We start from the raw sequence: 15557 nt of genomic DNA, 5'->3' as shown, positions 1-15557 counted from the left end.
CCTCACTGGAAACATTGGTGAGGCTTTGTGCAGGTACCGCGGTCGGTCGCGGGAGGTGGCTCTCCTTATCGTCCTCCACACTCCGGCAGCTCCTCCGATTTCTCCGGCGTGGTCACCCTCGGGCCAGATTTGAAGCACAATATTTTTGGCGCTAGAGGAAGGGCCTGAGTCATGATCATAAGGCTAAGGAGTCACATAGCTTCGAATGCATCAAGCAGCCGGATCTCACCACCTGGCCACTCTCCAAAATTCACCCCCTGCAGCACCTCCACCAGCGGTCCAGGTCCCTTCGGTCCAGTCGGAGCAGTTTGACCTACTTCTTCAGCAAGTCTAAACACTGATCGCGGCCGTCCAAGGCCTACAGCGAGATGGGGTCCAGTCAACACTCCCTCTTCATGGGTGTGAGTCCACAGGATGCCACCCGCGGTGTTGCTCTCCTACCAGGCAGCGCACAATGGATGAACGGGGGCCCCATCACCGTCGAAGCCCCCGTCGAGCTCGATCCCCAAGCCAAGAGAGCTCACCGTGCTGTTGTTACCCTGAAAGCCGGCGCCGAAGTCCGACGCCTCAGTCGTGGGAGCTCCTATCGGAGGCGGGGTCTGCCCCGTTTCGGGGCGCCTGTAGCATCGATCAAGAGTCAGAGAGGCCCCGTCGACCACAGGCGACGACGTCCCCACCCAGACTCAATAGAAAGGTCGAGGAGCTAGAGCGACAAATTCAAACACTCCAAGACCAGGCTCCTAAGCGCGACCTCGACGTCGACTTTGAAAGAAACCCATGTGGGTAGCATGCATGTTTTTTTTTTCCAGCGAAAGCAATTAAAAATTAAACTCTTTAACTTTTATGCATGCATGAGATCGGATCTCAACAATAAAATAATCTCCAGGATTTAAACATCTATGTAAAACATGAATCTATGATTGTATGTCTAACATATAATCCTGAAATTTCAGCAACATGTTAAGATCTAATCTTAACATCTAATAAGATCAAATCTCAAACCTGATTTGCTGGAAGCTTTTGATGATTCCTTGATCACGCTTTGTAGCCGTACACACGTCCAGCCTCTATGGATCGTCCACGCGAAGCTCCAGGAAGATCGATGTCCATGGGAGTGCTAGCTTGCGAGGAGGTGCTGCAATGGCTAAACTTTTCTTTCTCGTGGCAATCAACTCTTTGATTGCTTGCTGAAGAAGAAGAAGATGATGGAGGAAGAGAAGAAGGAGAAGAGATGGCTGCCCTTTCTCCCTTTCTCTGAATTTTTAGGACCCTTTTGAAAACCCCAAGAAGCACACACCCAAACCCTAGGCGTGGGGGGTCTTTTTATGGCCTTAGATCCTCATGCCTTCATCCCTATTATGCACCAATTAATTGCCATCAAAATGGCAATCAAAATCCCTATCAAATAGGGGCTATTCACGGTGGAAAAGAGGAGGAGGCGTGTCCATTTAATTCTGCATTTGAATCCCTAAAGAATAGAAATTCATTCCTTCCAAAAGAAATAGTCGCACGCCCCAAGCCTTGGACCATTTTTTCATGCCATGAGTCCCTATCAAATAGGGATTCATGGCGCCACTTTTTTAGGAAACAAACCCCCACGCCTCCTCTGATTTCTCATGCCAACTCTTGGCTAAAAAGTCAGAGAGAGGCGCCATGAATCTTAGGATAGTTATGAGGTATAATTCCTTCTCCAAAAAGGAAAGGGAGGTCCCTAATTTTTAGGAATTCTTCTCCTTTTCATATTCTGAATTTTGAACTTAGAATCCTTATCAAATAAGGACTTCTTATTGACTCGGGTCTAGCCCAATCCAATTGAGTCAAGCCCAATCTACTTGGGTCAAGCCCAATCTACTTGGGTTGAACCCAATCCAATTAGGTCAAACCCAAATGTAGTCCAAATTGAATCTAATTCAATTTTCCTCAACCTATGCCCAATCATTCAATCAAATTGAGTTTATTAGCAATCTAATTGCTAATTAATCCTTCAATAATTCAATAATTATTTTACTGCAATATTTGTTTAAGGTAATTTGTCAACCGAATTGACCAATGTACCTCTGGACAATTCTTAATCATCAATCAACCATTTGATCAACCCAGAATCTTCTATGCGTGTAACCCCATAGGTTCGAACCTAAGTCGGTAGCATAAGAACAACTTCTTGTACTAATCAAAATGACCATCTAGCAATGGTACCCGACGTCCGGATAGGCCGAATGATTGCAAAGCAACATTCAAGAACCCTTGAACTATAGTGACCGTATAATTCATCCCTATGACTCCGAATGCATAGGATGACTTCAGAGTTCACTGACAACTCTTTAATTAGTTCATTCAAAATGTGTTTCAACTTTATAAATCCTGTGACTCCTCACAAGGATTACTCTGGCTAAGGTTTTGCTAAATTAAACATAAGAGCATTATCTCCTTCACCAAGAGGGGTCAATCCCATCTTGACTCACTCAGCGACTTCGCAAGTACTTGACTGTACCAAAAAAACTTTTGTCACTGAATTAAAAATTCAGATAGTCTAGTACCAAAGTACAGCGAGTTGTTTGCTAGTCACTGTGGTGATCTCAAGTCGGAGGGACACTTATACCCTTATCCACTCGGAACATCTCTTAACAGCAGAGCACTCCAGAATAGGTCACGTTCAGTGAAATATACTCCTTCACTTCATCTGTGTAGCATATCAGTGTCTCCATACTCCTTGGTTAAGAGGACAACCAATAAATATGGCACACAACGACCCATACTTGATAATGTCATTGTCCTAATAATAGCAAATCGTTCGGTCGTGAACAGGTTAAAGGACTCGTAGATAAATCCTCCTTTATCATTAAAACAGTCTTAAGGACTTCATCACATTACATGAGTTCATAAAGATGTATAAAATATGCGATGAAAAATGCCAAATAACTTTTATTATTTATTAATTTATATACATCTCAATCATCAAAAGGTTGATGATTGACTTTTAGGACACATTTTCCAACAACTCTCACTTGGATTAAAGCCAATCGGTATAGTACCGTATACCCATCTTTAACTGATAATTATTGAACTCTTCCATGCTGAAGACTTTAGTAAATGAGTTAGCCATATTTTTCTTTCCTTCGATCTTATGGAGATCTATGTCACCTCATTCTATTATCTCACGAACCAGATGATAGCGACGTAGAATGTGCTTGATCCGCTAATGTGCCTTTGGTTCCTTTGCTTGAGCAATGGCTCCAGTGCTATCACAGAAAAGTGGAACTGGACTATCAATAGAGGATGTCACTCCAAGCTCGGTGATGAACTTTCGCAACCATACAGTTTTCTTGGCAGCATCGGATGTTGCGATGTACTCTGCCTCACACACCGAATCAGCCACAGTATGCTGTTTCGAACTTTTCCAACAGACAGCACCATCTTTCAGAGTAAAAATATAACCCAACACACTTTTACTATCATCTTGATCTGACTGAAAACTGAAATCAGTATGCGGCCCCCACCTTTCGATGATGCACCCCGGCCAAGCTCGGGGCGCCCTCTCTAATTACATGCTCTGACCTCTTAGCTCGGGGCACTTCGCCGGGCGCACCTCGGCACCTGTTAAGCCGACCTCGTCAAATACATGATGCAACCTCTCAACGAGCTCGATCTTGACGATCACCGCACCCATGTGCACGCCCATGCTCTCCTACGTGGCCATATATCGCAATGCCACTACGCCATGCTTTGCTAGTTGGCCCACGACAGTCCAAGAACCGCGCCATACTACTCCGGCCATACCCTACTATGACTGTCAGCGCCTTACCGTTCCCAAGAACGGACTCCACCACGCGCCATAAGCAAGCTCTGGCTGCGCACCACTCCCCCTCATGATGGGAACAGGCCATACCTGCGCTACTCAAGTGTTGGAATACCCCGATCATGCCGCTGAAAATTCAAAAAATTCAGATGCAGCGGAAGAGGCATGTGCGGGATCAACCGTTCATCGCATGAACGTTGTTTAAAAACCGTTCGTAGATAGATAAGGATTAAAAACTTTTAAATAGCATTAGAAGATCAGATCTTCACCTTTGTGCGGGTAGATGATCACCGCAAACTGATGATCGTGGTTTAGGATGAAGGTTCGCTTGAAGCCGTTCAAGTGCCCGGCCTCTACGGGTATCCACACGAAGCAGAAAACCGATCCAAGCTTTCTATCTCCCCGGGGTGCTAGCTCCCTTGCAGAGATAACTTTGATGGCTGATATCCTCCCTTTCAATCAATCCTTGATTGTGCTTGGGAGGAGGAAGAAGAAGGATGAAGAGAAGAAGAGGAACGAAGCCCTGCAGCCTTCTTTTTCTTCCTTGCGTTGGAACCAAACGGTGGAGGAAGGAGGAGGCCACCAAGATCCTTTTCTTCCCTTTGTTGTTGGTGGCTGAAAAGAGAGGAGAGGAGGGTGGCCACGTGATGGAGAGGAGGAGGGCTTCACTTATCATTAGGGCACCTCCTTTCAAAGCCTTATAAAGGCATCTAGGGCTCCTATTTGGTTTAGTCCAAATCATGAATCAATTGGGTTCAATCTATGCTAGTCCTAATCCAATTAGAACTTGAATGAACCATGACTCAATTGAACTCTTCAATCCTAATCCAATTAGGAGTCATGTTGATTCATTAGATTAATAATTACTTAGGACTTAAGAAATCCTAATCCAATTAGGACTTGTTTAATTCTAGTCCTAATCCAATTAGGACTCTAATTTGAATTCGAAGTCCTAATCCGATTAGGACTCTAGGAATCCTACTCCAAGTAGGAATCCAAATTTAATTCAAAACTCCTAATCTAATTAGGATTGTAGGAATCCTACTCCAAGTAGGAATCCCAGTCCTACTCCAAATAGGATTCCCAGTCCAAGTAGGAATCCCAGTCCAAGTAGGAATCTCAGTCCAAGTAGGATTCCTAGTCCTAATCCAATTAGGACTCTAGGAATCCTACTCCAAGTAGGACTCTTGTTTTAAGTCCAATTAATTAATTCTCTTTGTTCCTTCTTCAGCTTATTATCAATCGAATTGATTACTTGTGATTCCTAATCACGATTCAACCATCAGATCGGTCAATGCCTCTAGTGTGTGTGACCCCATAGGTTCTACTCTGACTGGTAGTGAGATATATTGTGATCTCTATCACACTATCATTGAAAACTCCTTTCAATGGGTCGGAACGATTCCAACTCTACTCATTAGGGCTTATCGATCATCGAGATAATCCCTATGAGTCCCACCATCCACCAGTTACACCTAGCAGCATGTAGTGGCTACCCAGCAGAATAGAATGATGAACCTCTAGGTGCAGTTATCATGTGATACAGTCCTTCTATCGTGGATCCCTACAGGACGGAGGTCATGGATAACTCGTCAAACCCCTTCGTCTGTCATATGTCAAGATTTATTTGACTCGAGTTCGATAGTGGAAAACTCTTTCTCCACTTTATATTACTGCCCTGGCCAAGGTCTTAGAACTCAGTCTAACAAATCACATAGGATCACTCCTCTTCTATCAAGGTTGATAGATTCCATGTAAGTGCATACCCTACTCCTATAGTGAACTTACTGCAGCCAATCTACACTACAAGGACCCATATGACTAGAGACCATGTATACGTGTAGTCAAACTACAATAACCTCACTGTGAGTAGCCGAAGCACCGCAGGTCAAAGAACCAGTCATACTACTGCAACATCAAGCAAGTCACTGACGAGTGGATAGACATCCAAGTGACTTCTTGTCTTGGTCACGCTCAGTACCCTTGTTCTCTAACAAGCACCTGCACTATCACTTCAGTGTCCCTACACTGTGGACTCAAGTCTCGTCCATCCAGAAGGAAAGTGATTTGTGCACTGATCGGATCGATCACCGTCCTCGTGATGATCCATTGATCAGGAGCATTTAGAAATTAATCACCAATGATACATGGCTCAAATTCTCAACTCTTAAGAATATGCATCATCATCTTATTAATTTCTTGGACGATTCATAGACACATAAATAATATGAATGAAAAGATGCCTTTTATTTATTCAATAATAAATAGTCAAGTACAAAATTATGTTCCTAGAATTAACAATGTGTCAGTCAGATTGGCTTCTAGGGCATACATCTAACAATCTCCCACTTGCACTAAAGCCAATCAGTCATATATCTAAGCCCCATCTTCTCAAGGTGGGCTTCAATCTTTTGCTGACTCAGCTGCTTAGTGAACGGGTCTGCCACGTTATCCGTGGAGTCTACTCTCTGCACCTCTACATATTTCTTCTCAACATAGTCGCGTATGAAGTGGAAGCGCCGCTCTATGTGCTTGGACTTCTGATGAGACCTTGGCTCCATAGCTAGTGCTATGGTGCCAATGTTATCGCAGTAAAGTGTTATGGCATCTAATGATATTACACCTAACTCTGCAATGAACTTTTAACCAGAAGGTTTCCACTGCACCCTTAGATACGGCTTAACATTCAGCTTCTAAGGTAGAATCTATAATGATCGGTTGTTTGGAACTCTTCCAATTTACTGAACCACCATTGCATATATTCTGATGTAGACTTTCTATCATCAATATGTGTGCATCCTTCTACCTTCAACTCTGATCTTCTCCCAAAGACCAAGAACATGTCCTTAGTTCTTCTCAAGTACTTAAGACTGTTCTTCACAGCTATCCAGTGCTTCTTGCCTGGATCTGATTGACATATGCTCGTAACATTCACAGTATGTACTATATCAAGTCATGTACATAGCATGGCATACATGAGGCTCCCTATTGCTTATGCATAGGGGATCTTGCCCATGCTTTGAATCTCTTCAGATGTGTTGGGGCACATCTTCTTGGAGAGATTAATTCCATGCCTTAGGGGTAAGAGACCCCTTTTAGAGTTTTCCATGCTGAACCTTTTCAGCACTTCCTCTATGTACATCTTCTGTGATGGGCCAAGCATCCTTTTAGATCTATCTCTATAGACCTTTATTCCCAAAATATAGGATGCTTCCCCAAGGTCTTTCATGGAGAACCTTTTTGACAACCAGACCTTGACCGAGGTTAGCATGGGAATATCATTCCCTATCAGGAGGATGTCGTCCACGTACAGTACGAGAAATACGACAGCGCTCCCACTAACCCTTTTGTAAACACACGGTTCCTCTTTATTTTTGATGAAATCAAACGTTTTGATTGCGTCATCGAAACTAGTGTTCCAACTCCGAGATGCTTGCTTTAGTCCATAGATGGACCTTTGCAGCTTGAAGACCTTGTGATCTCCATCACTGGAAGTAAAACCCAAAGGCTGTTCCATATAGATATCTTCATCAAGATATCCATTCAGAAAAGCAGTTTTCACATCCATCTGCCAGATTTCATAATCATGAAATACTGCAATGGCAAGCAATATTCGGATGGATTTCAGCATGGCTACAGGTGAAAAGGTCTCCTGATAGTCAATGCCCTCGCGCTGACTATACCCTTTCGCCACAAGCTTTGCCTTATAGGTCTCTACCTCTCCATCCGAACCTATCTTCCTTTTGTAGATCCATTTGCATCCAATAGGTACAATACCTTCTAGTGGGTCTACTAAGGTCCAGACTTGCATGGAGTCTAACTCTGACTTCATGGCTTCCAGCCATTTCTCGGAATCGATATTAGATATCGCCTCGTCGTAGGTTTTGGAATCTTGTGTATGATCCCTATCTCCCACTAGGAACATTTCCTCGGTATCCTCTTCTAGTATACCTAAGTATCTATCGGGAGGATGGGAGACCCTACTAGATCTGCGAGGTGGTTGAGGGACATCGTGTACTGGCTTTGTATGAATGGGTTCGATAGGATCCATGACTCGTTGCTTTTCAGAGACTTTCTCTTCAAGCTCAATTTTCCTCCCACTGCCTCTATCAAGGATAAACTGGTTTTTCCAAGAAGATGGCGTGACGGCTCACAAACACATTGTGATCCTCTGAGACGTAAAAATTGTATCCTAATGATTCTTTAGGATATCCTATAACACGAGCACTTATGGTCCAAGCCTCTAACTTGTCTGCCTGTAGTCTCTTGACGTGGGCCGGACATCCCCAAATCTTGGTTTCTTACCATGTCATATCTCATATGGTGCGGTAGGAATGGACTTTAGAGAGAACTCTATTCAACAAGTAAATAGCTGAAAATAGGGCATCTATCTAAAGAAACAAGGGTAAATCAGTGAAGCTCATCATGGACTGGACCATATTAATAGAGTCCGATTCCTCCTCTCTGACACTCTATTAAGCTGAGGTGTACTAGGAGGAGTCCATTATGAAACTATACCATTCTCCTTGAGATAATCACGGAACTCTCCATTAAGGTATTCACTTCCTCGATCTGATCGAAGAACCTTAATGAGTTTTTGTGCTTATTTTTCTACTTCATATCTAAGCTTTTTGAACCTTTCAAAAGTTTCATATTTGTGTCTCATACACATATCCATACCGTGAGTAATCATCGGTAAATAAAGTAAAAAATTATAACCCCTAGCCTGCACATCGAATGGGCCACACACATCAGTGTGTACTAGGATAAGTATTTCAGTGGACCTCCCTGTGTCCTACAAAGGATAACTTGGCCATCTTTCCTTGAAGGCAGAATTCACAAATCAAATATGACTCGGAAGTCAATGAGCCCAGAAGCTCATGTTTCTCCAATTTGTTTATTCTGTCTTCTCCTATATGGCCAAGCCTGAGGTGCCACAAATACTTTAGATTTATCTCATTTTTGGATCTATTAGATCCTATGGTATTTATTGTTTGCTCAGATATATTCACAGATACATCCATATGTATGTGATAGAGACTGTCAATCATAAAACCATGTTGAATCAATTTATTTTTCAAATAAAAATCTTTCTGTGCTAAATAAAATACAGAAATCAAATTTCTGCTAGCAATAGGTAACAGTCCCTAAGTATCCTGAGCATATCTGACATACCTTCTGAAGGTCTGTCACCCTTTATGTTCTTTATGCTTCCCATGTATGTAGGATAGTTCCTCTTCCAATAGCCGTCCATGATGCAATGGAAACACTTTTCCTTGCAATTGGCCTTTTTCTTGGAACTTCCTTACTTGGTGTTTTCTTAGTATTCTGCTTCTTCGCAGGCTTCTTCTTCTTCCAAATAGACTCTCTCTTGAAAGTAGAAACCAACTTGACAGCAAAAACGATGCCCCTTGAACTTCTTCAAGGTCCCTAAGTTAGTTACCAATTTATTTAACAATTCTATTTTAGTGCATACAACCTTGTTCATATGGTAGTTTACTATAAACTATTCATATGAAGCTGGAAGGGATTGCGGGATCAAATCCGTTTGCAATTCCTTGTGCATGGTCATGCCAAGCTTCTCAAGCTTCTCTAAGTCCTTTATCATGGTCAAACCATGATCATGGACAGACTGTCCATCGCGCATCTTTTGCCTTGAAGAGCCTCTTGGACACTTCAAAACATGCTGCGCGACTCTGATCACCATACAACTCTTGCAGGTGATTTAATATGTTCCTGGCAGTCTTCATGTTCTCATGCTGGCAATGTAATTCATTGGACATGGATGCCATTGTACAGCACCTAACCTTATTGTCATTGTTCGTCCACTTTAGCATGCGTCTTACGCTGATCAGTGATCGGACAAATTGGTAACATGGGGATTCCATGGTCTAGCACATACCCTAATTTCATAATTCAAAATTATTTTTGAAATTTGCTGAGCCAGTCTTTATAATTGGGTTTGGTCAAACAGTTGTTCTATAGGATATGAGTTAAGAGTCTATAAGCTGACTTTATAATCCTCAGAGAGTAAAGATTCTAGTTAGACTTTTGTACTTGATCCTAATCTGTTCTAAGGTCTTTTAGAACAAATGTAACTCCCACTATTTTCTCGAATTCCTCACACTCCCCTGGTAGGAAAAACGGAAATCCCACATGACTAGGATTTCTAGTGGGTACTGCGGTCCCACCGATTTACATGCCACCTCACCTAACAGTTATTGGTGACACATAGATTGATGAATGTACAACTCTTGTACAATGCTTCTCAAGCATGTTGCAGTGCAACTTGGTCTCTAAGCCATGAAAACCTCACCTAACAGTTATTGGTCTCATTTCTTAGTTAAGTCAGACCCACCGTATAACCGTAGGAATAAAGTCGTCATTGGGTCCTCACCTAACAGTTATTGGTGCCCAACCCCACCTTTACCCTACAACATCTCATGTCTATAGAGAGGTCTAGCACTCCGATGCAACTTGACCACTGTATCCAGCCGAGACAAATCAACATCAGAAAGGCCTTAGCAACTCTACTACAGTGGAAGACCTATTGACTTAATATTGGTTAATCAGGTCTTAGTGTTTACAACTTGAGCTCTTCATAAGGGGTAATCGAACAATTGGCCAGGTAAGCGGGTGGGAGGCTCCCCTTACTCAGAAGTAAGGTCCTAATTAAGTAACCACCTTTCATGCTTTCCTAGACACCAATTAGATCAATTAATCTAATATGACTTGCTCATGTTGGTTCACTCTCGACTTGATTGAGGAGGTTTTAATTTAGGTCTCAATTGGGTTTGCTACATCACATGTAAACCTATCTACCCGACTCTCATTCACATCACATGCAAACGGCACATTGCAGGCAGTTATAATCGTAGCAATAATTAAAGCTAAACTTTAAATAGGTGATGATCATGGATTCTAGTTAGGTCGTATTACAAGCACATGCACGTCAATCGATCAACTGGTCTTCAACTCTTGAATTGGTTCCAAGCCTTCTTGATTCGATCCTTGATCAACTCTTGATCCAATCGCCATCAACCGCTTAGATCACCTGTTCATCTCATGCCTTGTCTTCAACTTGATCGTTGACGTACATCACATCACAGAAATACAACCAGATGTAAAATAAAAATAATAATAAATTACATCTCCTTTTAGGAGGCACGCAGGCCTCTCAAAACATCAAATAAGATGCATGCAAGCATCTGAAAAATTACATGACATCACAGATCGCATCGCAGGTCATTACATTTGATACCAAAAGGATTTGAATTCTATGATCATCACCACATGCAGCAATTATAATTTTCAGATCTAAAAACTAACTGATTATCTCATGATATAGGTTGCTGATCATGCTAATCATGATTCTAAACTTTGTAATCTCATTAACAATGCAATTAGAATCATCATCTTATCACATAAAAATCAGCATGCAAAAATCAGCACCCTAGAAAAAATCTGCATGCAGAAAATTTGCAGCATGCATAATCTTTCAATTTTCAAACCTAATAAGCCTATTAATAATTAATCCTTACCTTAATCTACGAAGCCTAAGCTCTGATACCACTGTTGGAATACCCCGATCATGCCGCTGAAAATTCAAAAAATTCAGATGCAGCGGAAGAGGCATGTGTGGGATCAACCATTCATCGCATGAACGTTGTTTAAAAACCGTTCGTAGATAGATAAGGATTAAAAACTTTTAAATAGCATTAGAAGATCAGATCTTCACCTTTGTGCGGGTAGATGATCACCGCAAACTGATGATCGTGGTTTAGGATGAAGGTTCGCTTGAAGCCGTTCAAGTGCCCGGCCTCTACGGGTATCCACACGAAGCAGAAAACCGATCCAAGCTTTCTATCTCCCCGGGGTGCTAGCTCCCTTGCAGAGATAACTTTGATGGCTGATATCCTCCCTTTCAATCAATCCTTGATTGTGCTTGGGAGGAGGAAGAAGAAGGATGAAGAGAAGAAGAGGAACGAAGCCCTGCAGCCTTCTTTTTCTTCCTTGCGTTGGAACCAAACGGTGGAGGAAGAAGGAGGCCACCAAGATCCTTTTCTTCCCTTTGTTGTTGGTGGCTGAAAAGAGAGGAGAGGAGGGTGGCCACGTGATGGAGAGGAGGAGGGCTTCACTTATCATTAGGGCACCTCCTTTCAAAGCCTTATAAAGGCATCTAGGGCTCCTATTTGGTTTAGTCCAAATCATGAATCAATTGGGTTCAATCTATGCTAGTCCTAATCTAATTAGAACTTGAATGAACCATGACTCAATTGAACTCTTCAATCCTAATCCAATTAGGAGTCATCTTGATTCATTAGATTAATAATTACTTAGGACTTAAGAAATCCTAATCCAATTAGGACTTGTTTAATTCTAGTCCTAATCCAATTAGGACTCTAATTTGAATTCGAAGTCCTAATCCGATTAGAACTCTAGGAATCCTACTCCAAGTAGGAATCCAAATTTAATTCAAAACTCCTAATCTAATTAGGATTGTAGGAATCCTACTCCAAGTAGGAATCCCAGTCCTACTCCAAATAGGATTCCCAGTCCAAGTAGGAATCCCAGTCCAAGAAGGAATCTCAGTCCAAGTAGGATTCCTAGTTCTAATCCAATTAGGACTCTAGGAATCCTACTCCAAGTAGGACTCTTGTTTTAAGTCCAATTAATTAATTCTCTTGTTCCTTCTTCAGCTTATTATCAATCGAATTGATTACTTGTGATTCCTAATCACGGTTCAACCATCGGATCGGTCAATGCCTCTAGTGTGTGTGACCCCATAGGTTCTACTCTGACTGGTAGTGAGATATATTGTGATCTCTATCACAATATCATTGAAAACTCCTTTCAATGGGTCGGAACGATTCCAACTCTACTCATTAGGGCTTATCGATCATCGAGATAATCTCTATGAGTCCCACCATCCACCAGTGACACCTAGCAGCATGTAGTGGCTACCCAGCAGAATAGAATGATGAACCTCTAGGTGCAGTTATCATGTGATACAGTCCTTCTATCGTGGATTCCTACAGGACGGAGGTCATGGATAACTCGTCAAACCCCTTCGTATGTCATATGTCAAGAATTATTTGACTCGAGTTCGATAGTGGAAAACTCTTTCTCCACTTTATATTACTGCCCTGGCCAAGGTCTTAGAACTCAGTCTAACAAATCACATAGGATCACTCCTCTTCTATCAAGGTCGATAGATTCCATGTAAGTGCATACCCTACTCCTACAGTGAACTTACTGCAGCCAATCTACACTACAAGGACCCATATGACTAGAGACCACGTATACGTGTAGTCAAACTACAATAACCTCACTGTGAGTAGCCGAAGCACCGCAGGTCAAAGGACCCGTCATACTACTGCAACATCAAGCAAGTCACTGACGAGTGGATAGACATCCAAGTGACTTCTTGTCTTGGTCACGCTCAGTACCCTTGTTCTCTAACAAGCACCTGCACTATCACTTCAGTGTCCCTACACTGTGGACTCAAGTCTCGTCCATCCAGAAGGAAAGTGATCTGTACACTGATCGGATTGATCACCGTCCTCGTGATGATCCATTGATCAGGAGCATTTAGAAATTAATCACCAATGATACATGGCTCAAATTCTCAACTCTTAAGAATATGCATCATCATCTTATTAATTTCTTGGACGATTCATAGACACATAAATAATATGAATGAAAAGATACCTTTTATTTATTCAATAATAAATAGTCAAGTACAAAATTATGTTTCTAGAATTAACAATGTGTCAGTCAGATTGGCTTCTAGGGCATATATCTAACTTCAAGTACCCCTACCGGAACTATAAAAACCCCCAACAGGTAATATTGAGGGGACTTTTAGCTGGACCTACTAAGCTCCACTCTAACTTGATCGTCGGAGGGCCCTCACCGGAAACACCAGTGAGGCTTTGTGTAGGTACCCCTGTCGGTCGCGGGAGGTGGCTTCCTTTGTCATCCTCCGCACTCCGGCAACTCCTCCGGCGTAGTCACCCTCAGGCCAGATTTGAACCACAACATAATCTTTTTTAATATTTTTGTAGCTAAACAGTAGATTCATTTTGGTTTGTTGGTGAAAAAACATAAGCACTAGCTATTCAGATCTTCTTCTAGATGATTTTTCGAGTGGCTGTGAGCATAATTGGTCCATCTTCGCCCTCATTTATAGAAAGCAGAGAAATTGTCTAACATAGAAGCACCTAAACAATATTGTATATGTTCACTATAATTTGAGGTTTGGGATAAAGTGTATTTAGAAGGAAGTGAGTAGAAATATACAGATCCAATACATAATACTTTTGTTTAGGAAGAGGATAATCTCATGATCATATAACTTATAGGCTAGTAGCAGGAGCTAAAGTTTGATGAGCTTGGATCGCCTTCACGACCGGCAATTTTGTAGCAACGAGGCTAGAATAGATGCAGAGCAATAAGCAGATCGTAACATTCAATGCCTATTTCCAGTTGATCAGCCATAGCCATAAAGGTCACAACAGAGCCGATCATAACATAACTACCTATCCGAGACATTCTCCTAGAGATGTGACTGAGAGTTGCTCAAATAAGGCACTTGTCTACTATGCTACCTAATCAACTCAATCAGGAGGGTGACATACATATTCTCAGCATATCCAAATAGAGAGGGATTGAAAAGAAGAGCAAGCAGCTACTCAGCACAGCTTGTTAACCCTAAAGGGTTGATTTTGATAATGCAAAATAGTTGAGTTGAAAGTAGACTAATCTATTTGTTTTGAGTTTATGTGATAAATTTCACAAAGCAAAGAATAAAGCCTTTAGCTACTCTTAAGTGAAGATTATCCATCGGAAGCTGCACGTCAAGAAGATAAACTCCAAATTGCTATAAAAATATTTCTTGGAAGCTCACAAAAAATTTCATCCCGAGTAGCCTTAAGAGTGGACCCCAAGTTTGCAATGAGTCAACCCCGGTATACTATCGTTGACAGATACACCTTTACAAGCCGACTCTAACAAATTACGAGTCTACCCTAGAACAGTCTCAAAGAACATACAGAGAGCCAAAAAATTCATCACATTGACGAGTTGCCCCATGAGGTACCCAAGCCAACTCCAGCATAGCACAAGTTGACCCTAGACAAAAATGAGTTAACCTTAGAATGGCCACAGACAAAAGACAGAGAGCTAAGAAAATCGTCACATTGACGAGTCGACCTATGAAATTCACGAGTTGACTCCAGTCAAGCTAGAGTCGACCCTAGAAAAAGTTGAGTGGACCTTAGAACGACCATAGTGGAAAGACAGAAAGCAGGAAAGATAGTCTATTCAAGAATCAACCCCTGAAAATCTCGAGTCGACCTTTAAACTGAGAGAGCTGACTTAACAAATGCCACAGATGAAAGATAGAGCACAGTAGAAGCAGAAATAAACTCGAGCCGACCCTTGAAGATCACGAGTCGACTCCCAGAAATCTCGAATTGACCCTAGAAAACGGCGAGTCGACTCCTCTGCCCGTAACAACAGTAATGTCTAGTTTTTCTGCAAGTCCAAATGATTGTTTTCATCTCACAATGGCTATATTAACTGTCTAACGACTAAGAAAGTATCCCAACCTTCTTCAAAGAGTATAAATGCATGAAAATACTAATGAAAAACAAGAGCTCAAGCACTACAAAGAAAAATCTATTAGAGCAAAGAAAAGAAAAGAAAGAAGGAAGGATTCAACGAACAAATCCTTTAAGAGCCTACATAGTGAGCTGAA

This window comes from Phoenix dactylifera, chromosome 9 (genome assembly GCF_051530095.1).
Source record: "Phoenix dactylifera cultivar Ajwa chromosome 9, Ajwa_hap1_PhDact_Kaust_v1.1, whole genome shotgun sequence".
NCBI classification, from domain to species: Eukaryota; Viridiplantae; Streptophyta; class Magnoliopsida; order Arecales; family Arecaceae; genus Phoenix; species Phoenix dactylifera.
This window is presented reverse-complemented; position numbering follows the sequence as displayed.